This window comes from Tamandua tetradactyla, chromosome 4, assembly GCF_023851605.1.
Source record: "Tamandua tetradactyla isolate mTamTet1 chromosome 4, mTamTet1.pri, whole genome shotgun sequence".
Classification (NCBI taxonomy): Eukaryota; Metazoa; Chordata; class Mammalia; order Pilosa; family Myrmecophagidae; genus Tamandua; species Tamandua tetradactyla.
Genome location: NC_135330.1, coordinates 87,325,558 through 87,348,607, shown reverse-complemented (window position 1 = coordinate 87,348,607; position 23,050 = coordinate 87,325,558). Strand labels below are relative to the sequence as shown.

At 39.2% G+C, this 23,050-nt stretch overlaps 1 long non-coding RNA gene across 2 annotated transcripts; it reads left to right on the top strand.

Annotated features, from left to right (window-relative positions):
* The first annotated feature begins 10 nt into the window (after nucleotides 1-10).
* LOC143681179 (uncharacterized) lies at nucleotides 11-23,040 on the top strand. Of its 2 annotated transcripts, XR_013174443.1 has the most exons (4): nucleotides 11-3,645; nucleotides 19,370-19,463; nucleotides 21,580-21,751; nucleotides 22,131-23,035. It is a non-coding gene; the product is annotated as an uncharacterized LOC143681179 (long non-coding RNA). The 2 variants fall into 2 exon arrangements; XR_013174442.1 differs by having other exon boundaries at nucleotides 19,370-21,751; nucleotides 22,131-23,040.
* Nucleotides 23,041-23,050: the final 10 nt, after the last annotated feature.

Here is a 23,050-nt window from a genome sequence, read left to right as displayed (position 1 = left end):
CCAAAAAAGAAGCACAATGCCTAGTTGGTCTCTTTGGATTTTGGCAACAGCATATCCCTCATTTGGGTGTGCCACTCCAACCCATTTATCAAGTGACCAGGAAAGCTGCTAATTTTGAGTGGGGACCTGAACAAGAGGAGGCTTTGTGACAGGTCCAGGCTGCTGTATAAGCTTGTCTGCCACTTGGGCCATGTAATCCAGCAGATCCAATGGTGCTGAAAGTGTCAGTGGAAAATTGAGGTGCTGTCTAGGGTCTTTGGCAGGCCCTTATAGAAGAATCACAAAGGCCTTAGGATTTTGGAGCAAAGCCTCACCATCTGCTGCAGATAACTACTTTTCTTTTGAGAACTAGCTTTTGGCCTGCTACCGGGCCCTAGTAGAGACTGAAGACAACTATGGGCTACCGAATTACCATGAGACCTGGGTTGCCAGTCATGAATTGGGTGTTATCTGACCCTCTAAGCCACAAGGTTGAGCGTGCACAGCAGCACTCCATCATAAAATGGAAATGGTGTATACGAGATAGGGTCAGAGCAGGTCCTGAAGGCACAGGTAAGCTACATGAGGAAGTGTCACAAATGCCTATGGCCCCCACTCCTGCCACATTACCTTCTCTTTCCCAGACCAGAGCTATGGCCTATTGAGGAGTTTCTTACCGTGAATTGACTGAGGAAGAGAAAACTCGGGCCTGCTTTACAGATGGTTCTGCACGATATGCAAGTACCACCCAAAAGTGAACAGCTGCAGCACTACAACCCCTTTATGGGATATCTCTGAAGGACAGTGATGAGGGGAAATCCTCCCAGTGGGCAGAACTTAGAGTAGTGGACTGGTTGCTCAATTTATTTGGAAGCAGAATTGGCCAGAGGTCCGTTTGTATACTGACTCATGGGTTGTTGCTAATGCTTTGGCTGGATAGTCAGTGATTTAAAAGGAATATGATTAGAAAATTAGTGACAAATAGGTCTGTGGAAGAGGTTTGTGGATCCTTTTTGAGTGGGCTACACACATGAAGATATTTGTGTTCCATGTGAATGCTCACCAGAGAGTGACTTCAGCAGAGGAAGGGTTTAATAATCAAGTGGATAAGATGATCCATTCTGGAGATACAGGCCACCCTCTTTCAGTATCCACTCCTGTCATTGCCCAATGGGCTCATCAACAAAGTGGTCATGGTGGTAGGGATGCAGGTTATAAATGGGCTTAGCAACATTGACTTCCACTCACTAAGGCTGACCTGGGTAGAGTCACTGCTGAGTGCCCAATCTGCCAGCAGCAGAGACCCACACTAGGCCCCCCTGTGGCACCATACCTGAGGTGATCAGCCAGGTGGTGGCAGGTTGTTTACATTGGACCCATCTCATCATGGAAAGAACAGCAATTTGTTCTAACTGGAATAGACACATACTCTGGATATAGTTTTCTTTCTCTGCTTGCAATGGTTCTGCCAAAAATACCATGCATGGACTTACAGAATGCCTTATCCATCACCATGGTATTCCACACAGCATTACTTCTGATCAAGGAATGCAGTTCACAGCAAATGAAGTGCAGGAATGGGCACATGTTTATGGAATTTTCTGGTCTTACCATATTCCCCGTCATCCAGAGGCAGCTGGATTGATAGAACAGTGGAATGGCCTTTTGAAGACCCAGTTACAGTGCCAACTACGTGGCAATACCTTGAAAGGCTGGGGCAATGTTCTCCAGGAAGTCGAGTAAGCTCTGAATCAGTGCCCACTGTATGGTGCTATTATTCCCATAGACAGGATCCATGGGTCCAAGAACCAAGGGGTGGAAATATCACCCCCAGTGATACACCAGGAAAATTTTGCTTCAGCCCCTGAGACCTTAATCTTTGCTGGTCTGCAGGTCTTGGTTTCAAAAACAGGCATGCTCCTACCAGGAGACAAAACAATGATTCCATTGAACTGGAAGTTAAGACTTACATCTGGGCTTCTCATGCAACTGAATCAACAGGCACAGAATGGAATAACTGCTCTGTCTGGGGTGACTGATCCTGATTATCAAGGGGAAATAGCACTGCAACTACACAATGAAAGTAAAGAAATTTCCTGGAATACAGAAGGTCTCCTAGGGTTTCTCTTAGTTCTACCATGCCCTGTGATTAAAGTCAATGGAAAACTGCAACAACCCAATCCAGGAAGGACTACCAATGGCCCAGAAACCTCAGAAATGAAGGTCTGTGTCCCCCAACCTTGCAAAGAACCATGGCCAACTGAGGTGATTGCTGAGGATAAAAGGAACATGGAACTGGTAGTAGAAGAAGGTAGTGATAAATATAAACTACAGCCACATGGCCAATTACAGAAATGAGGATTGTGATTGTATGACTATTTTCTCCCTGTTTCATTATAAGTATGTCTGCATTTGTAATTAAGCAAGTATCTTGTTTCCCTCTTATCATATGATGCAAGTTGGATTGTTTATGCTATAGTATTTAAGTGATAGGATACGAAGTTGAAAGGTGAATGCTACCTAAGGACTTGCACCCTAGTCTGGAGAGATGCAGCGCATTTCCAGTTGTACACAGGGCAGTTGAGTATTGTTAAGTGAAACATGTCTGTTATTGTGTTCCATTTGGAAATTAAGCATGTTTCAAGGCATTGTGTATAGCTGCTAAGTTGACAAGGGATGGACAGTGATGGTTACATTCTGGTGTCGACTTGGGCAAATAATTATGTCCAGTGGTCTGGTCAGGCAAGTACTGGCCTAACCTTTGCTGCAAGGGTATTTCCTAGATGGTTGATAAACTTGAAGGTGGGTGATTAAGTCATTAGTCAGTTGATTGCATCTATGGCTGATTATATCTGGATCAACTAAGGCCTGTCTCCCATTATGAGGTAATCCAATCAGTTGAAGGCTTCATCTCATATTTACAGATCTCTTCTGTTGGTTCTCTTTCTGTAGAGAATCCTGACCAGTACAAGTACGAAGGTAAGGCTAAGGGGCAGTGGGTAAGGTGAAGGAGGGGAATCACAGCAAGAGAACACAGATGTTCAAAGGGCCTGTAGAGGGAAGAAGCCCATTCAAGGAATTTAACATAGACCTGGCTGGAGCAGAAACAGCAAGGAGAGAGGAGTTGGGGTTGGCATAGGAGGCAAGGGTGTACCAAGCAAGTTACTGCAGGCTGAGTCAAGAGTTTTAGTTTTTGTTTCAAAGCAGTGAGAATGCTTTTCTAAAGATGGCTCTTGCTGCTGCCAGTAGACTAGATTTAAAGAGACTAAGACAGAAGACACTGGAAGAACAGTTAATGGAATATTTCAATAGCTCAAGCTTACAGAGGAAGGAAAATTGTACTAGCACGGTAGAGGCAGGCGGCAGCTGGTGAAAAGTGGGTAGAGTGAGAAGTTTAGAAGGCAAAGTCAAAGCTTAGTCTGGTGGTTGACATGCAAGCACTGGGTGCACTGGGGAGGTGGGGGTAGTTGCACGTTAGTGGGAAGAGGGCCAAGAGAAGGCTTGGTGGTTGATTATCTCTGTTCTTCTTACCCAAGATGCAGTGTCATGTCTTGATGTCCAACTCTTAGCTCTGGAGAGACCTTCACCACGGGGCCATTCCCAGGGGAATAAGGACTCAAATATTTTCATCCCACAATCTGCTCCAATAGTGTCTTCTATACAGAGGTACAAATTCAGCCAAAAATGTTACAGAAGGGAGCACATGTAGTTCAGTATAGAATGCTCACCTGCTGTTGCACTTCACCCCCACAATGTTACAAGAGTATGATCTTTATGGAAGACAAACTTCAAATCTGCTCCATTGCAAAGGGGCATGTGCTTGGAAAGCATGAAAAAAGGGCTCCCATCTGTCACCAGCAGTGTGACCCTTACTGAGACATGAGAAATACGACCATAACATGACCCACAGCATAGGTGCCATATTTCCATACATGGACTGGTCATCACTAGTTCTGTTGCCTGGAGCAGCTCACACTATCCCTTCAAGCTTCAATTTATCCATTTGAAAATAGGGGTGATACCCACATCATAAGATTACAATGCAGAATATGTAAGAGCTTTTTAAAATGACATTATATTCACATAGACAGCTCACGTTACTACCTTCTTCCTCTCGTCCTTTCTCCCACCTTCCTTCCTTCCCTTCCTCCTTCCTTCCCTTCCTCCTTCATTCCTTCCCTCCTTCCCTCTCCAGGACTTGGGCTGTGCTAATCTTCTTGGCCTCTTGACAACATTAGTCCAACTCCTGATAGTTGGTGATTATCCATATTAATAATTTATACATTTTGAATGTATTTGTTAATTCTACCAGTAGTCTACAACTTTAATTCATCACTTTGCCCTTTACTACATACTTTCTTCTTTTTTTTTCAATTTACTTTTTGGTTATATATTCATAAGTTTTTGAGTTATATCTTTATTTGTATTTGTTTTCCATTTTCATGTTTTTTAAAAAACTGTATGAATTTAAGACTAGATTATTTTTCTAAACAGTACTTCAGCGAACCTCACAAATTCTGAGTGTTTTTAACAAGAAATTTGCTAGATTTTGTCAAATGTCATTTCAGCACCTGTTGAGATAATAATTTTTCCCTTCATTCTACATTCATGTAGAGTACATTGATTTATTATATGTGTATATATATTGTTTGTTTGTTTATTTTGCATGGGAAAGCACTTGAAAATGAACCCAGGTCTCCTGCATGGCAGGCGAGATTTCTTCCACTGAGCCAACATTGCCCAACCCTTACATTGATTTATTTTTAATGCAATTTTATTTAACTCTATTCACTCTTCAGAGAAATGCCTATTCATCTTTTGCCTATTTTTAAATTGGCTTGGCCAATTTTATTGTTGGGTTGTGGAATTTCCTTATGTATATTGGATCTGAAATTCTTATCAAATATGTGTTTTCCAAATATTTTATCCCATTGAATCAGTTGCCTTTTCACCATTTTGACAAAGTCCTTTGAAGAACTAAAGTACTCAATTTTGAGGCATACTAATTTATCTAATTTTCTTTTGTTGTCTTGTGCTTTGGGTATAAAGAAACTTGTGCTAAGAGACTATGCCTGTCATTAGATCTTGATGATGTTTCCCTCCATTTTCTACTAGGAGTTTTATGGTTCTGGTTCTTATATTGAGGTCTTTGATCCATTTTGACCTAATTTTTGAGTAGGGTGTGAGATAGAGGCCCTCTTTTATTGTTTTAGTTCTGGATATCCAGTTGTTCCATCACCAGTTATTGAAAACACTGTTCTGTCTCAGTTGAGTGGGCTTGGGAGCCTTATCAAAATTCAATTGACCATAGATTTGAGAATATACCTATGAGCTCTCAATTCAATCCATTGATCAATATGTCTATCTTTATGCCAGTATCATGCTGTTTTGACCACTATGATTTTATAATATACTTTAAAGTCAGGAACTGTGATAATTCCTACTTCATTCTTCTTTTTCAAGATGCTTTTGGCATCTTGAATTTCATTTGAGGGCCCTTAACCTTCCAAATAAAATTGTTAATTATATCTCCATTTCTGTAAAGTAGTTTGTTGGAATTTTTATTAGTATTCCATTGAATCTGTACATCAATTTGTGTGGAATTGATATCTTAACATATAGTTTTCCAGTCTATGATAGTCTTTCTCTTTAGTCAGTTCTTATTTGATATTTTCAGCAGTGTTTTATAGTTTTCTGTGTACATGTCCTTGACATCAGTGCTGGTTTGAAACTGTTATGTACCCCAGAAAAGCGATTTTCTTTAATCCTCATTCAATATTGCTGGGTGTCAGCTTTTTGTTTATTCATGGAGATGTGACCCACCCAATTGTGGGGGGTAACTTTTTTGATTCGATTTCTCAAAATGGTTCCCTCTTAAATGCTTCCAATAAGGAAACACCACCTTGAATTGGCTTGTTGAATGGGTAAAGACACATCTCCATGGAAACCATCTAATCAAAAGTGGTCCTTGTTTTAAACTGGCAGAAAATTTAGCAAAATTGACTAGTGGTTTTGGCTGGAAGGCAGATTTTGAAAGCCATGGACTTAGATATTTAGTAGAAGAGATTTCCAAGCTAAATGTGGAAATTGTGGCCTGGTTTCTCCTCAGTTTATAATGAAAAGCACTAGAAAAGAGATAAGCTGAGAATTGAACTCTTAGGTTAAAAAAACAAGAATTCTATTGTCTGAAAAATTCTGGGTTTCCAGAAAGTGAGACTCCAGAGCATAGTGTCCCATGTGAGAATTTAACAAAACTTGGAACCAGACAGCACTTCAGAAGAAACCAGGATTGGAGAAAGAGTTATCCAGGAAAGGCTTGTGGAAAGTCCTATTATCTGATGGTTATGATCCCTGCCTACTACATAGAAAACCAACAAGAGTGTCATGGGATCTGTATAAACAGAACCACTGCCAGTCTGGACCAACAAGGAGAGAAAAGGGACCAATGGAAGGAAGAGTAACTTCAAAGGAAGAACGATAGATGCTAAAGTCTGAAGCCAAGAAACCTTGGGCCAGGAGAGTGGACCCACCCATGCACTTTGAGAAGGTGAGTTTGCCTTGAAGTAAGAAAGCAGGAATTTCAGTGCCCCATCCACTAATGGAGTTTGTCCTGCAGGTTTTCAAAACTGCGTCCAGTGACCCCTGTGTTGTTTCCAATTTCTCCTTATGGAAGTGAGAATATGTATTGTATGACTCTCACACCTTTGTATATTGGCAGCAGATACCTTGTACTGAGTTTTACAAGGCCACAGCCAGAGGATTATTTTGCCTTAAGACAGACCATACCTGTAGCTGATTTTGATGAGATTCTGTGCTTTTTCTGACTTTGTATTGTTTTTGTATTGTGCCTGAAATGATTTAAGTCTTTCAGATATTGATATGGAATGAATGTATGAATGTATTCTGTATATGGAAAGAACATGTCTTTTGAGGGCCTAGAGGATGTAATGTGCCAGATTGAAACTGTTGTGTTCCCCAGAAAAGCCATGTTCTTTAATACTTATTCAATATTGCTGGCTGAGATCCTTTTTACTGTTTCCATGGAGATGCGATCCACACAATTATGCGTGATAACTTTTGATTAGTTGGTTTCCATGGAGATGTGTCTCCACCTTTTCAAAGTGGGGTTGCTTATGGAAGCCCTTTAAGAGGGAGCTAGTTTGTTAAAAGCTTCAGATCCAGCAGAGCCCACACAGACAAAGAACCTTGAAGATACAGAAGGAAAATGTCCCCTGGGTAGTCTTATGCAATCAGGAGAGGAAGCTGGCAGATGTTGCCATGCAGCTTTCCAGATGCAGAAGTGTTCTGGATGGCATCAGCCTTTCTTGAGTGAAGGTAACCTCTTGTGGGTGCCTTAATTTGGACATTTTCATGGCCTTAGAACTATAAACTTAATGAATTCCCTTTGTAAAAGCCAGTTCTGTTACTGGCATATTGAATTCTGGCAGCTTTAACAAACTAAAACAATATCCTTGGTTAGGTTTATTCCCAGATAATTGATTCTTTTAAATGCTATTGTAAATGGAATGTTTTTCTTGATTACCTCCTCCAATAGTTCATTACTAGTTTATAGAAACAACCATTCATTTTTACATGTTGATCTTTTCCCCACCAGTTTGCTGAATTTACTTATTAGCACAAGTAGATTTGCTGTCATTTTTTTCTGGATTTTCTAAATATAAGTTGTTTTGTAAATGCTTTATATCAGAAATGGAACAGTTTTTGAAAAGTGAATTTATTAAGTTACAAGTTTACATTTCTGAGATCATGAAAATGTTCTAACTAAGGCATCCAGAGAAAGATACCTTGACTCAAGGAAGGCCGATATCTGTTACATGGGAAGACATGAGGATGGCATCTCCCTGCCCTTGCTCCCAGTTGCATTGCTTCCATCTTCTAATGCTAACAGTTTCCTCTCTAAGCATCTGTGGGCCTTGACTTTGCTCCTACAGGACACAACTCTGGGTTCTGACTTGCTTAGCATCTCATGGGAAGGCACACGGTGACATCTGCTGGGCTCTGCATCCTCAAACATCCATATCTAGGCATCTGCTCTCTCTGTTGAAACTCCAAGCATCTCCAAATGTCTCTGTCTCTGTTGGTTATTGCTTCTCTCTTCTGGGTTTCTGCACTTCCAAATTCTGCATCTGCATCTGCATCTGAAGTTTCTCCAAATGTTTCCCCTTTTAAAGGAGTCCAGTAAACTCATCAAAATTGACTTTTAGAGGAAGGACAGGCAATTTCTTCCTGTGGGACCCACGGAGGAGCCCCTGATAACTCGTGGAGTACTTGGGCCACGTGCAATGACAGCTACTAGGGGAGTAGAGGCGATACAGAACAGCTCCCAAAGCCACAACAGAGATAAAAAGACAGCATACCCATCCTGGAATGGCTGGTTGGCTGAGAGAACCCGCTCTGGTGAGATTGCCGAGGGGCACGGGCTTCACCGGGCGGGGCGGCAAGCGGCCGGAGTCACTCCCTTCCCCCTTCCTGGGCCGGCTTGGAGAATTGCATAGGCAGTCCCCTCAAACCATGGCGGCTGGCGCCCACACGAAGCATGGCCCCCCGGACCAACTGAGAGAATTGGATTGGAAATCACCAGGCCGCGGAGAACAGTGACGGGGGGGGCGCATCCAAACCTGTGACTCCCCGGGAATGTGCACTCTCCTGGGTGGGCCGCTGCAGCTGGCGCCCTCCCGCCACACTTGGCGCCTCGGGCCGACGAGGAAATTCGGTTGGGCACTTTCCCGGGCTGTGGCGGCCAACGACCCTCCCCGCGTTCGGACCCCGGGCTGGCTGGCACTCTTCCAAGCCGCTTCGGCTAGCGAACCTCCCGGACGGCGAGAGTTTTCCAAAGTTAAAGGACCCACAGCACTTTTACTGGTGGGGCCCACAGACAAACGTGTGCCACGAGAGCCACCTACTGGGCAAGATAAGAAAAACAGAACCCAGAGATTTCACAGAAAAATCTTCCAAACTTTTGGATCCAACACCCAGGGAAATCTGTCTAAATGTGCAGACGCCAGCAGAAGATAATGGATCATGCTCAGAAAATTGAATATATGGCCCAGTCAAAGGAACAAACCAAGAATTCAAATGCGATACAGGAGCTGAGACAACTAATGTTGAATATACGAACAGAAATGAAAAACCTCTTCAAAAACGAAATCGATAAATTGAGGGAGGACATGAAGAAGACATGGGCTGAACATAAAGAAGAAATAGAAAAACTGAAAAAACAAATCACAGAACTTATGGAAGTGAAGGACAAAGTAGAAAAGATGGAAAAACAATGGATACCTACAATGATAGATTCAAAGAGACAGAAGATAGAATTAGTGATTTGGAGGATGGAACATCTGAATACCAAAAACAAACAGAAACTATCGGGAAAAGAATAAAAAAATTTGAAGAGGGTATCAGGGAACTCAAGGACAATATGAAGCGCACAAATATACGTGTTGTGGGTGTTCCAGAAGGAGAAGAGAAGGGAAAAGGAGGAGAAAAACTAATGGAAGAAATTATAACTGAAAATTTCCCAACTCTTATGAAAGACCTAAAATTACAGATCCAAGAAGTGCAGTGCACTCCAAAGAGATTAGAGCCAAATAGGCGTTCTCCAAGACACTTACTAGTTAGAATGTCAGAGGTCAAAGAGAAAGAGAGGATCTTGAAAGCAGCAAGAGAAAAACAATCCATCACATACAAGGGAAACCCAATAAGACTATGTGTAGATTTCTCAGCAGAAACCATGGAGGCTAGAAGACAGTGGGATGATATATTTAAATTACTAAAAGAGAAAAACTGCCAACCAAGACTCCTATATCCAGCAAAATTGTCCTTCAAAAATGAGGGAGAAATTAAAACATTTTCAGACAAAAGTCACTGAGAGAATTTGTGACCAAGAGACCAGCTCTGCAAGAAATACTAAAGGGAGAACTAGAGTCAGAAATGAAAAGACAGAAGAGAGAGGTATGGAGAAGAATGTAGAAAGAAGGAAATTCAGATATGATATATATAATACAAAAGGCAAAATTGTAGAGGAAAATATTATCCACACACTAATAACACTAAATGTTAATGGACTGAATTTCCCAATCAAAAGACATAGACTGGCAGAATGGATTAAAAAACAGGATCCTTCTATATGCTGTCTACAGGAAACACATCTTAGACCCAAAGATAAACATAGGTTGAAAGTGAAAGGTTGGGAAAAGATATTTCATGCAAATAACAACCAGAAAAGAGCAGGAGTGGCTATACTAATATCCAACAAGTTAGACTTCAAATGTAAAACAGTTAAAAGAGACAAAGAAGGACACTATATACTAATAAAAGGAACAATTAAGCAAGAAGACATAACAATCATAAATATTTACGCACCGAACCAGAATGCCCCAAAATACGTGAGGAATACACTGCAAACACTGAAAAGGGAAATAGACACAAATACCATAATAGTTGGAGACTTCAATTTCCCACTCTCATCAATGGACAGAACATCTAGACAGAGGATCAATAAAGAAATAGAGAATCTGAATATTGCTATAAATGAGCTAGACTTAACAGACATATATAGGACATTACATCCCACAACAGCAGGATACACCTTTTTCTCAAGTGTTCATGGATCATTCTCAAAGATAGACCATATGCTGTGTTACAAAGCAAGTCTTAACAAATTTAAAAAGATTGAAATCATACACAACACTTTCTCGGATCATAAACGAATGAAGTTGGAAATCAATAATAGGCGGAGTGCCAGAAAATTCACAAATACGTGGAGGCTCAACAACACATTCTTAAACAACGAGTGGGTCAAAGAAGAAATTGCAAAAGAAATTAGTAAATACCCTGAGGCGAATGAAAATGAAAACAAAACACATCAAAACTTATGGGATGCTGCAAAGGCAGTGCTAAGAGGGAAATTTATTGCCCTAAATGCCTATATCAGAAAAGAAGAAAAAGCAAAAATGCAGGAATTAACTGTTCACATGGAACAACTGGAGAAAGAACAGGAAACTAATCCCAAAGCAAGCAAAAGGAAAGAAATAACAAAGATCAGAGCAGAAATAAATGAAATTGAAAACATGAAAACAATAGAGAAAATCAATAGGACCAGAAGTTGGTTCTATGAGAAAATCAATAAGATTGATGGGCCCTTATCAAGATTGACAAAAAGAAGAAGAGAGAGGATGCAAATAAATAAGATCAGAAATGGAAGAGGAGACATAACTACTGACCTCATAGAAATAAAGGAGGTAATAACAGGATACTATGAACAACTTTACACTAATAAATACAACAATTTAGATGAAATGGATGGGTTCCTGGAAAGACATGAACAACCAACTTTGACTCAAGAAGAAATAGATGACCTCAGCAAACCAATCACAAGTAAAGAAATTGAATTAGTCATTCAAAAGCTTCCTAAAGGGCGGGCCGCGGTGGCTCAGCGGGCAAAGTGCTTGCCTGCTATGCCGGAGGACCTCGGTTCGATTCCCGGCCCCAGCCCATGTAACAAAAACGGAGAAACAGAATACAATAAAACAAGAAAATGTTTAAAGATGTTTCCCTTTCTTCCTTCCTTCCTTCCTTCTATCCTTCCTTCCTTCTCTCTGTCTTTCCTTAAAAAAAAAAAAAAAAAAAAAAAAAAAAGCTTCCTAAAAAGAAAAGTCCAGGACCAGATGGCTTCACATGTGAATTCTACCAAACATTCCAGAAAGAATTAGTATCAACTCTCCTCAAACTCTTCAAAAAAATCGAAGCAGAGGGAAAACTACCTAATTCATTCTATGAAGCCAACATCACCCTCATACCAAAACCAGGCAAAGATATTACAAAAAAAGAAAACTACAGACCAATCTCTCTAATGAATATAGATGCAAAAATCTCAATAAAATTCTAGCAAATCGTATCCAACAACACATTAAAAGAATTATACATCATGACCAAGTAGGATTCATTCCAGGTATGCAAGGATGGTTCAACATAAGAAAATCAATTAATGTAATACACCATATCAACAAATCAAAGCAGAAAAATCACATGATCCTCTCAATTGATGCAGAGAAGGCATTTGACAAGATTCAACATCCTTTCCTGTTCAAAACACTTCAAAATATAGGAATACAAGGGAACTTCCTTAAAATGATAGAGGGAATATATGAAAAACCCACAGCTAATATCATCCTCAATGGGGAAAAATTGAAAACTTTCCCCCTAAGATCAGAAACAAGACAAGGATGTCCACTATCACCACTATTATTCAACATTGTGTTGGAGGTTCTAGTCAGAGCAATTAGACAAGAAAAAGAAATACAAGGCATCAACATTGGAAAGGAAGAAGTAAAACAATCACTGTTTGCAGACGATATGATACTATACTTCGAAAACCCGGAAAAATCCACAACAAAACTACTAGAGCTAATAAATGAGTACAGCAAAGTAGCAGATTACAAGATCAACATTCAAAAACCTGTAGCATTTCTATACACTAGTAATGAACAAGCTGAGTGGGAAATAAAGAAATGAATCCCATTTACAATTGCAACTAAAAGAATAAAATACCTAGGAATAAATTTAACTAAAGAGACAATAAACCTATATAAAGAAAACTACAAAAAAACTGTTAAAAGAAATCACAGAAGACCTAAATAGATGGAAGGGCATACCGTGTTCATGGATTGGAAGACTAAATATAGTTAAGATGTCAATCCTACCTAAATTGATTTACAGATTCAATGCAATACCAATCAAAATCCCAACAACTTATTTTTCAGAAATAGAAAAACCAATAAGCAAATTTATCTGGAAGGGCAGGGTGCCCTGAATTGCTAAAAACATCTTGAGGGAAAAAAAACGAAGCTGGAGGTCTTGCACTGCCTGACTTTAAGGCATATTATGAAGCCACAGTGATCAAAACAGCATGGTATTGGCATAAAGATAGATATATCGACCAATGGAATCGAATAGAGTGCTCAGATATAGACCCTCTCATCTATGGACATTTGATCTTTGATAAGGCAGTCAAGCCAATTCACCTGGGACAGAACAGTCTCTTCAATAAATGGTGCCTTGAGAACTCGATATCCATATGCAAAAGAATGAAAGAAGACCCATGTCTCACACCCTATACAAAAGTTAACTCAAAACATTAAACCTAAACATTAGGTCTAAGACCATAAAACAGAGGAAAATGTTGGGAGATATCTTATGAATCTTACAACTGGAGGCGGTTTTATGGACCTTTAACCTAAAGCAAGAACACTGAAGAAGGAAATAAATAAATGGGAGCTCCTCAAAATTAAACACTTTTGTGCATCAAAGAACTTCATCAAGAAAGTAGAAAGACAGGCTACACAATGGGAGACAATATTTGGAAATGACATATCAGATAAAGGTCTAGTATCCAGAATTTATAAAGAGATTGTTCAACTCAACAACAATAAGACAGCCAACCCAATTACAAAATGGGAAAAAGACTTGAACAGACACCTCTCAGAAGAGGAAATACAAATGGCCAAAAGGCACATGAAGAGATCCTCAATGTCCCTGGCCATTAGAGAAATGCAAATCAAAACCACAATGAGATATCATCTCACACCCACCAGAATAGCCATTATCAACAAAACAGAAAATGACAAGTGCTGGAGAGGATGCGGAGAAAGAGGCACACTTATCCACTGTTGGTGGGAATGTCAAATGGTGCAACTACTGTGGAAGGCAGTTTGGCGGTTCCTCAAAAAGCTGAATATAGAATTGCCATATGACCCAGCAATACCATTGCTGAGAATCTACTCAAAGGATTTAAGGGCAAAGACACAAACGGACATTTGCACACCAATGTTTATAGCAGCATTATTTGCAATTGCAAAGAGATGGAAACAGCCAAAATCTCCACCAACAGAAGAGTGGCTAAACAAACTGTGGTATATACATACGATGGAATATTATCCAGCTTTAAGACCCAATAAACTTATGAAGCATGTAATAACATGGATGGACCTAGAGAATATTATGCTGAGTGAGTCTAGCCAAAAACTAAAGGACAAATACTGTATGGTCCCACTGATGTGAACGGACATTTGACAATAAATTTGGAATATGTCATTGGTAACAGAGTCCAGCAGGAGGTAGAAACAAGGTAAGATAATGGGCAATTGGAACTTAAGGGATATAGACTGTGCAACAGGACTAGATTCAAAAACTCAAAAATGGACAGCACAATAATACCTAATTGTAAAGTAATCATGTTAAAACCCTGAATGAAGCTGCATCTGAGCTATAGGTGATGGTTTTGTTTTGTTTTTACTATTATTACTTTTATTTTTTTCTCTATATTAACATTCTATATCTTTTTCAGTTGTTTTTCTAGTTCTTCTAAACCGATGCAAATGTACTAAGAAACGATGATCATGCATCTATGTGATGATGTTAAGAATTACTGATTGCATATGTAGAATGGTATGATTTCTAAATGTTGGATTAATTTCTTTTGTTCCATTAATTAAAAAAAAAGAGAAGGGGTTATTGGAGCTGAAGGGATACAGACTGTGCAACAGGACTGGATATAAAAACTGAGAAATGGACAGCACAATACTACCTAATTGTAATGCAATTATGTTAAAACATTGAATGAAGCTGCATGTGAGGTATAGGTTTTTTTTCTCTGTATTATCATTTTAATTCTTATTCTGTTGTCTTTTTATTTCTTTTTCTAAATCGATGCAAATGTACTAAGAAATGATGAATATGCAACTATGTGATGATATTAAGAATTACTGATTGTACATGTAGAATGGAATGATTTCTAAATGTTTTGTTAATGTTTTTATTAATAAAAAAAAGAGAAAAAAATTGACCTTTAATGGGTAGCATCACATCTCCACCTAACCAAAGATCACACCCACAATTGGATGTGTCATATCTCCATGGAAACAATCCAATTAAAGGCTTTTTGCCCTATGATATCAAATCAGGGTTAAAATAAACATGGCTTTCACCACAAGATTGGATCAGAAAAAAGACATGGCTTTTCTTGGGCACATGAAACATAGAATCATTCCCTCTGCAAATAGTGACACTTTTACTTTTTTCTTTCTAATTTAGATGATGTTTATTTCTTTTACTTGCATAATTGCTCTAGCTAGAACTTCTAGCACAATGTTGAATAGCAGTGGTGACAGGGGGCATGCTTATCTTCTCTCTGATTTTAGATGGAGAGCGTTCAATCTCTCACAATTGAGGATGATGTTAGTTGTGTGTCTTTCTTATATGCTCTTCATCATGTTGAGGAAGTTTCCCTTCATTCTTACTTTTGAAATGTTATCATGAAAGAATGTTGAATCTTGTTTAATGCCTTTTTTACATCAATTGAGATGATCATATCCCTTTTAATTTGTTAATGTGATATATTACACTAATTGATTTCCCTGTGTTGAACCACCCTTGCACATGTGGATTAAAACCCACTTGGTCATGGCATTTAATTCTTTTCATAAGCTGTTGGATTCTATTTGCAAATATTTTATTGTAGATCTTTGCATCTATATTCATTAACAAGACTTATCTGAAGTTTGTTTTGTTGTAGCATTTTTATCTAGCTTTGGTATTGTTGGCAAAGTTGACTTCACAGAATGAGTTAAGTAGCGTTCATTCTTCAATTTTGTGGAAGAATTTGAGCAGGAATCGTACCAACTCTTCCTAGGAATGCTTGGTAAAACTTGCCTGAGAAGCTGTATAGTCTTGGACTTTTTTTCTTGGTAGATACTTGATTACTGAATTGATCTCTGTACTTGTGGTTGGATTTTTGAAGTCTCATTCCATCTCGAGTCAGTGGAGGGTGTTAATGTGTTTGTAGGAAGTTATCCATTTCATCCAAGTACCTAGACAGTGGGCATACAGCTGTTCATAGTAACCAGTCATGATTTTATTTCTTGAGGGTCCATGGTAGTGCCCCCTCTCTTGTTTCTAATTTTATTAATTTGTAGCTTCCCTCTTTTTGTCGTTGTCATTCAGGCTAAGGGTTTGTCAATTTTATTGATCTTCTCAAGGAAAGCAACTTTTGGTTTTATTGCTTCTATTTTCTTTTAATTTTCTATTTCATTAATTTCTGCTCTAATCTTTATTACTTCTTTCCTTCTGCTTTTTGTGGGATTAGTTTGCTGTTCTTTCTCTAGTTGTTCAGTAAGTTAGTTGATTTTAACTCTTTTTTCCTTTTTAATGTAGGTGTTCAGTGCTATAAATTTCCCTCTCAGCCCTGTAATCACCGCATGTATAAGTTTTGATACATTATGATACATTATGTTGTCATTTTCATTCATTTCAAGATATTAACTGATTTCTCTTCCAATTTCTTCTTTTACCCACTGATTGTTTGAGTGCGTTATTTAAATTCCATATATTTGTGTATTTTCCAGTTCTCCATTTCTTATTGTTTTTCAGCTTCATTCTGTTATAATGAGAAAGTACATTGTATGTCAATCTTTTTTAATTTAATGAAACTTATTTTGTGCTCCAGCATGTGGTCTGTCCTTGAGAATGTTCCAGGAACACTTTAGAATAATGTTCATCTTGCCATTTTAGGGATACAGTATTCTAGTATGTCTGCTAGGTCAGTACATTTATCATTATTTAAATTCTCTGTATCTTTATTGAGCTTCTTTTTAGTTGCTCTATCTATTAGAGAGAGTGGCATGCTGAAGTCGCCCACTATTATGGTAAGAGTCATCTATAACTCCCTTCAATTTTGCCAGTGTTTTCTTCATGTACTTTGGGTGCCTTGATTAGGAACATAGATATTTATGATTGTTATTTCTTCTTATTGAATTGCCCCTTTTATTACTATATAGTGTCCTTCTTTATCTCTAATAACATTTTTTTTTGCATTTACAGTCTATTTGTCTGATAATAGAATAACTACCTGTATTACTGTGCTCAGCTGCCAGAATGCAATATATCAGAAACAGGAATGGCTTTTAAAAAAGGGAATTTTAAAAGTTACACGTTTACAGTTCTAGTGCCAAGAAAATGCCCAAACTAAGTCACTAACAAGAAGTTGCCTTCTCTCAAGAAAGGCTGATGCCATCTGGAATGCCTCTGTCAGCTGGGTAGTCAGTGGCTGACATCTGCTGGTCCCTTGCTCCTCAGCTCCATTACTTTCAGCCCCTGTTTCTGTGGACATTCTTCATTTTGCTTCTCCAAAGCTGGCTTTCATCTCTTGGCTTCCCTTGGTTCTCCCTAGGTTCTGGTTTGCTTAACATCTCGTGGGAAGGCACATGGCGATGTCATCTGGGCTCCAAGCATCTCGAAACATCCATATCTCATTCTGAGCTCTCTTCAAATGTTTACTCTTTTAAAGGACTCTAGTAAAATAATCAAGACTCACCTTGAATGGGTGGAATCACATCTCCATTTAATCAAAAGGTCACACGAACCATTGAGTATGTCACATCTCCATGGAGATAATCTAATTAAACACTTCTACCCTACAACATTAAATCAGAATTTAAAGAAATATCTGCCCCCATGAGATTGGTTTAGAATTAATACATGGCTTTTCTGGGGTACATGATATTCTTAAACCAGCACACCACCCCAGCTTTCTTTAGGCCACCACTTGTGTGGAATATTTTTTTTTCCATCCTTTCATTTTCAATCTATTTGTGTCTTTGGGTTTAACATGGGTTTCTTGTAAACATTTTATAGAGGAATCATATTTCCTAACCTATTCTGCCAATCTGTATCTTTTAATGGGGAGTTTAATCCATTAAGTTCTGTACTGTAAAGACAGTTCTCAATTCATACTTTCTTTTTTTATTTGTCAAATCTATTTTTCTCTTTTAATCCTTTAAAATATCCTTACTAACATTTTTCCATTCTGTTCCCTTCTCCAGAGCTCTCTCTCCTGTCTTTTCTTTTCTCCAGCTGAACTCCCTTTAGTAGTTCTGTAGGCCAGGATCTTATTAATGAAATCTCACAGTTTCTATTTACCTGTAAACATCTTAAATTCACCCTCAATTTTGAAGGACAGCTTTGCTGGATAGAGAATTCTTGGTTGGCAATTTTTCTCTTTCAGTATCTTATATATACCATAACACTACCTTCATATAATTGTGTATGTTGTGTTGTCAATCATTTCCCTGAGACCCTGAGGAAATTAAAGAAAAAATTTTGTCTACTTCTTCTTTTGTCTTTTCAAATTTTGTTGATCTGTCTTTTGGATCACTGTTTCTACCTTCTGCTTTTTCAAAGATGCTATTGTGTATCTGCAGTATAGTTTTAATTTCATCTGTAGTGATTTTGATTTCCATAGTATCTCTTATTTTTCTATGTATTCTTTCAATTTATTCTTTAAGTTCTTTTAATGTCTTAATATTCTTTATCTCTTTATACACATTTTCCTTCATTTCTTTGAATTGATTCAGGAGAATTGTTTGCACAACTTTGATTAGTTGTTCCAGATTCTGTATCACTTCACACTTTTTGATCATTTCCTTAAATTGGGCTATTTCTTCTTGAGTTTTAGTGTGTTTGGAGCTCATGCTCCCCATGCCCTGGGGACTCTGTTGGGACTCTGTTCAGCCAGGGACACTTTCTGTGTACCCTCCTGGTGAGGTTGCATATAAGTATACAGAAAATCAACATCCTCCTCAGATTTTCACTTCTGCATCAATCAAGTTGAAATAAATTCATGTTTTCAAAATAAACATTATAACACAACCGACCCAGTACTAGCTTGCACTTTCACATGAGTGCTTTTGAACTAATATAAAATACAATGCTGGGTTAGAAATAGGTGCAGAATTGATTCATTTCATAAATATCAATTTAATTAATAAATTCAACATGTGTGTACTTAATATCTATTGATTCAATGTCAGGGAGAGATTATGTTCATAGAAAACTTCAGCTATTGTGCAGTTTCTCAGTGAGTGGATCCTTGGGCATAAATCACTTGCTTTTCAAAAGGGGTTCTCATACTTGAAAAAGATTTGGAAACTACTAATTAACCTCCTAAATGATGCCTCAAAGGGTGTTGAGAAAAACGTGACAGGCTTTTTTTTACTCAGGAGAACTGAATATGAGTTTATTTCTGCAACTTTCAGAAGCTCCACTAATATCATAACAAACACGTTAAAAGGACATTAATCCCCCAAAATGTCAAATGGACACAAAGAAAATATTTCCTTTGATGTGAATTATTTCTCTGGTGTTGGAGAATTTGCTTCATTGATTTTAAAGTAGGTCAGCTGGATGCTTTACTGCTTTCCTAGAGGTGTGAAAACTAACTTTTTTTGGTGAAGGGTAGCTAATATCCATGTAGGCAGTTTAGGCCAGCATCCCTCACTTTCCAATAATTTTGATACATTTTCCTTGAAACTTTTAGGTACCAAGATCCCTGCTCTTGAGAAGTTAAAGCATAGTTACCTGGAAAGGAATTTACATGGTCAAGACGATGTCTGTCTTTGCCCCTGCCTCAGGTGGTGATCTCTGGGTTCTCGGAGTGTCGGGCTGGACATGAGCATTTTTGTTTGCCTGGGAGTTTTGGACTAAACAAGGAAATAACATGGTGGTCTGGGAGACACTCAAGGGGCTGGAGGCAGACCAGCCACGTGGCAAGTCGCCCAGGTTGTGGGCTGGGTTGTAGGGTGACCAGATCCCTGGGGCTGGGGTGTCTTAGAGGATGTAACCTCAAATGCTATGATTGGCTCAACTTCTCACCCTGGTGAAGAGTGAGGCATTCTTTACAACTTCTCTTAATGAAAAGGAAGGAAATATCAAGATTTATTTGGTCCATTTAAAAATTGGGGGCACCTCCTATGTGTCAGGCACACTTCTCGGGAATGGGTATGGCAGTGAGAAAAATGCATATGCCTGCCCTTGTGGAACTTATGGCATAATAAGAGTGATAAATAAAAAATATTTAATATAATGTAAGTAGTGAAGCATTTGATAAAACAGAACAAAACAATTAAGGAGCCAGGTTGAAAGGTTAGCATTTTAGGTGGAGATATTAAGGGGGCATCTATGCATCAGTGACATTTGAGCAGAGACCTGAATGAAGAGCAGAAGTAAACCATGGGCTTGCTGAGACTCTCCAACAAAATGTGTGAAGCCCTTTCCAGCAACAGTAGGGAGATCAGTATGGCTGAAGAGTGGGAGGCCATGAGGCCAGGACGGGAGCTGGAGTAGCTCATGGGGTATGAAACCTGGGGAAGTGTTCTGGTTCTACTGTGATGAGATGAGAAGCAACTGCATGATGGAGGGCAGGGAGCTGTTCTCTGGAACCTTAAAGGACTTGCTCTTGTCAGCACATGGAGATGAGGGTCCAGGGCCAGGGCAGCTGCAGGAGCACCAGTGGACAGGCTGTGTGAGAAATGGTGCTCCTCCTTCCAGGGGTGGTAGTGGGCAGGGGAGGTGGTGTGTCTACACCTGCTGATGGGTGTGAGCCAGAGGGCTGAGTGTGTGGAACATGAATGGCAGGCAGGAGCTGAACATTCTTAGGGATCTTTGCCCTGGTTCAGTATCTAGCACAGCCCACTGAGCTCAGAAAGGGAGAGGAGCTCAGGACATAAATGGGCACCAGGGTGTCTTTTGGCAAAGTGGTTAACCATGCAAGCCCTTGGCTCATCTTGGTTGTGCCACTGTCCAGTTGGGTGTCCTTGGACAGCTGGTGTCATATTCCCAAGAGTCTCAGTTTCTTCAGTTGCAGAATAGATTAGAATAGTCTTGATTGCCAAAGGTCTTGACAAGGATCAAATGTAATCGTACAACAAAGCATGGCATGATGCCTGGCACAGAGACACACCAGGAAGGTGTTAGAATTATTGACTCCATACTTTATTTGGACTATATCGTGTCACCCAGAGCTGGGCTGGCAAAGGAAGAGCTGTGTCTGACAAACGAGTGGCTTTGGATGATGAGTCAGAAAATGGGCTTCTAGCCTGACTCTGGCTGCCCCTGGGGGAGTTAATTTATGTCTTTGTGCCTCTGCTGAATCATCGTAAAGAGGCCCAGTAATCTCAGTCTTAGAGGGTCTGAGTGAACAAGAAATAAATACAGTCCAAGTTAAAGTGCTCAGCCTGGAACATAGCACTCAGCATGTACTATTTGCCTATCAAAGGTAATGAGTGCACTCGTTGGGGAGATTTTATGTGGTTTAACAAGGGAACATCTTGAAACAGAATTAGGAAATCTACTTGTCATTGATCTTTTCCAGATGACTGTATCATAACTGCTAATAACTCAGCCACAGAATCCCCTGGAGCCCACAGTCCTGCCAGGGTGGAAAGAAATACTATTAAGAAAAATTGATCATCAGACCTGAACACATTTATTTTGCAAACTCTTCAGGTTGCCTAGCAACCATTGAAAGTTCTATCATTTTTTTATTTTCTAATTTTTTTCCTGTCCCTAAAACCCACATTCCAACCTCCTAGAGGGGCAAAGAATGTTTAGGGGTTTGTGACCTTGATATCATCCTCTCTCTTTCCACATTCTGACTGCAATGTATTAGCAAGTTTGCCTCAGAATGAGTCTGTTTCATCTCTGCTGCATTTGTTTTTCCAGCACTGACTACTTACTGTTTTTCCCTAGAGAGCTGATTGAATAAGTACAGCCCTTGGAAAGGGAGAAGAAACCACCTCTTCATCCTCTCTGGGCCCCATTCAAGGCACACTCAGCATCTGAAGAAGCTTGGTCTTAGACGTTGACCTTGAAGACTCTGCCCATAAAGATCATAGATGAGCTGTCTATGATCTCCTCAATGGTAGGGAGCCCATCACAATAATTTTCTTGTAATGCGGAGAGTGGGTGAAATGCTGGGGAATCCCACACCTTCCATCCAAGCCCTTCATGACCCTCTCACCACAGACACCAAAGCAGCTCCCTTCTTGCTGCTGCTTACCCCAAATCATGGGCTAAGACTGGGAAGAATGAGGTTAAGTGAAGTTCCCCAACCTCTGCACTCCACACTGTGTTTCTAGGGCCACTGAGGAAGCATCCATTGGCTGCACAGGGTTTGGGTGAGGAAGCAGAAGATGGGGGGTCTTGAGTCAGATTAGGAATGAAAATGAGTGGAGTGAGCCTTAATAACTTGATGACTTCAATAACTGAAAATGACAAAAATGCTACTGAATCTAACTTAGATGCTAAAGAAAACCACTATCCACTGGGAAGAGGAATTTTGACAGACAACTGACAAGGCAACTGGTCATCAGCCTTGGGAGAAGTATGACTGGTTCCTGCTTCTGCCTCAAGTCTCCCGAGGCTCTTCTCTAGAACAGCTGCTCAGTGATTGCATTTTGGTTATCATCATGCTGATAGGTCAAGAGGGACTTCTGATGGGTAATGTTATCCTCCTATTTTTATTTGGAAAATAACTCTAAGTTTATGTGTTTGAAACATTTGTAGTTGCAGAACACAGGGAATGGGTGAGGAATTTTGAGACAGAACTTTGTCTATTTTAATTTTTTGTTGTTTTTAAGTAATCACAAAGTATTAGTCTTAAAAGATCTTCTACTCTAAGTATTTACTCTATCATTAAAGAAAAGGTCCATGATTTTCTTTCTGGAGAAAATAGGAGGAAAGATAATTTCCCAGGAGAAGAATAAAATAATGGAAAATGTAGATGAATGTCAAGAGAAAGATTGGTTCTGCTGGAAACATAAAACCATTTAAAATACAGATACAGATACAATGAAATACAGACTCTTGAAAACTTTCATTCAGTTCTCACAAAAGAATGAGATCAAAACAGTGAACAGTGAGGACATCTTAATGAATTTATCACTTTTTGTTCATTAAAAATTTAATGTTGATAAATATGAGGTAGTTAAAGTAATAAGTGAAATTCATTATATAAAATAAACTGATACATTAATAGTTGATGCATATGGAATCTGGTTTGCACTGATTTTCCATAAATACCAGAACATAGTGATTGTCCCCTGAGCTATTCCTTAACTTTGAAAAGTCAATGAATAATGAGTAGGAAATCCATTTGTTCATTAACTTTGAAAATGAAAACTCTCTCTCTCCCTTGTTATGCCTGTGATTAACTTGGCCC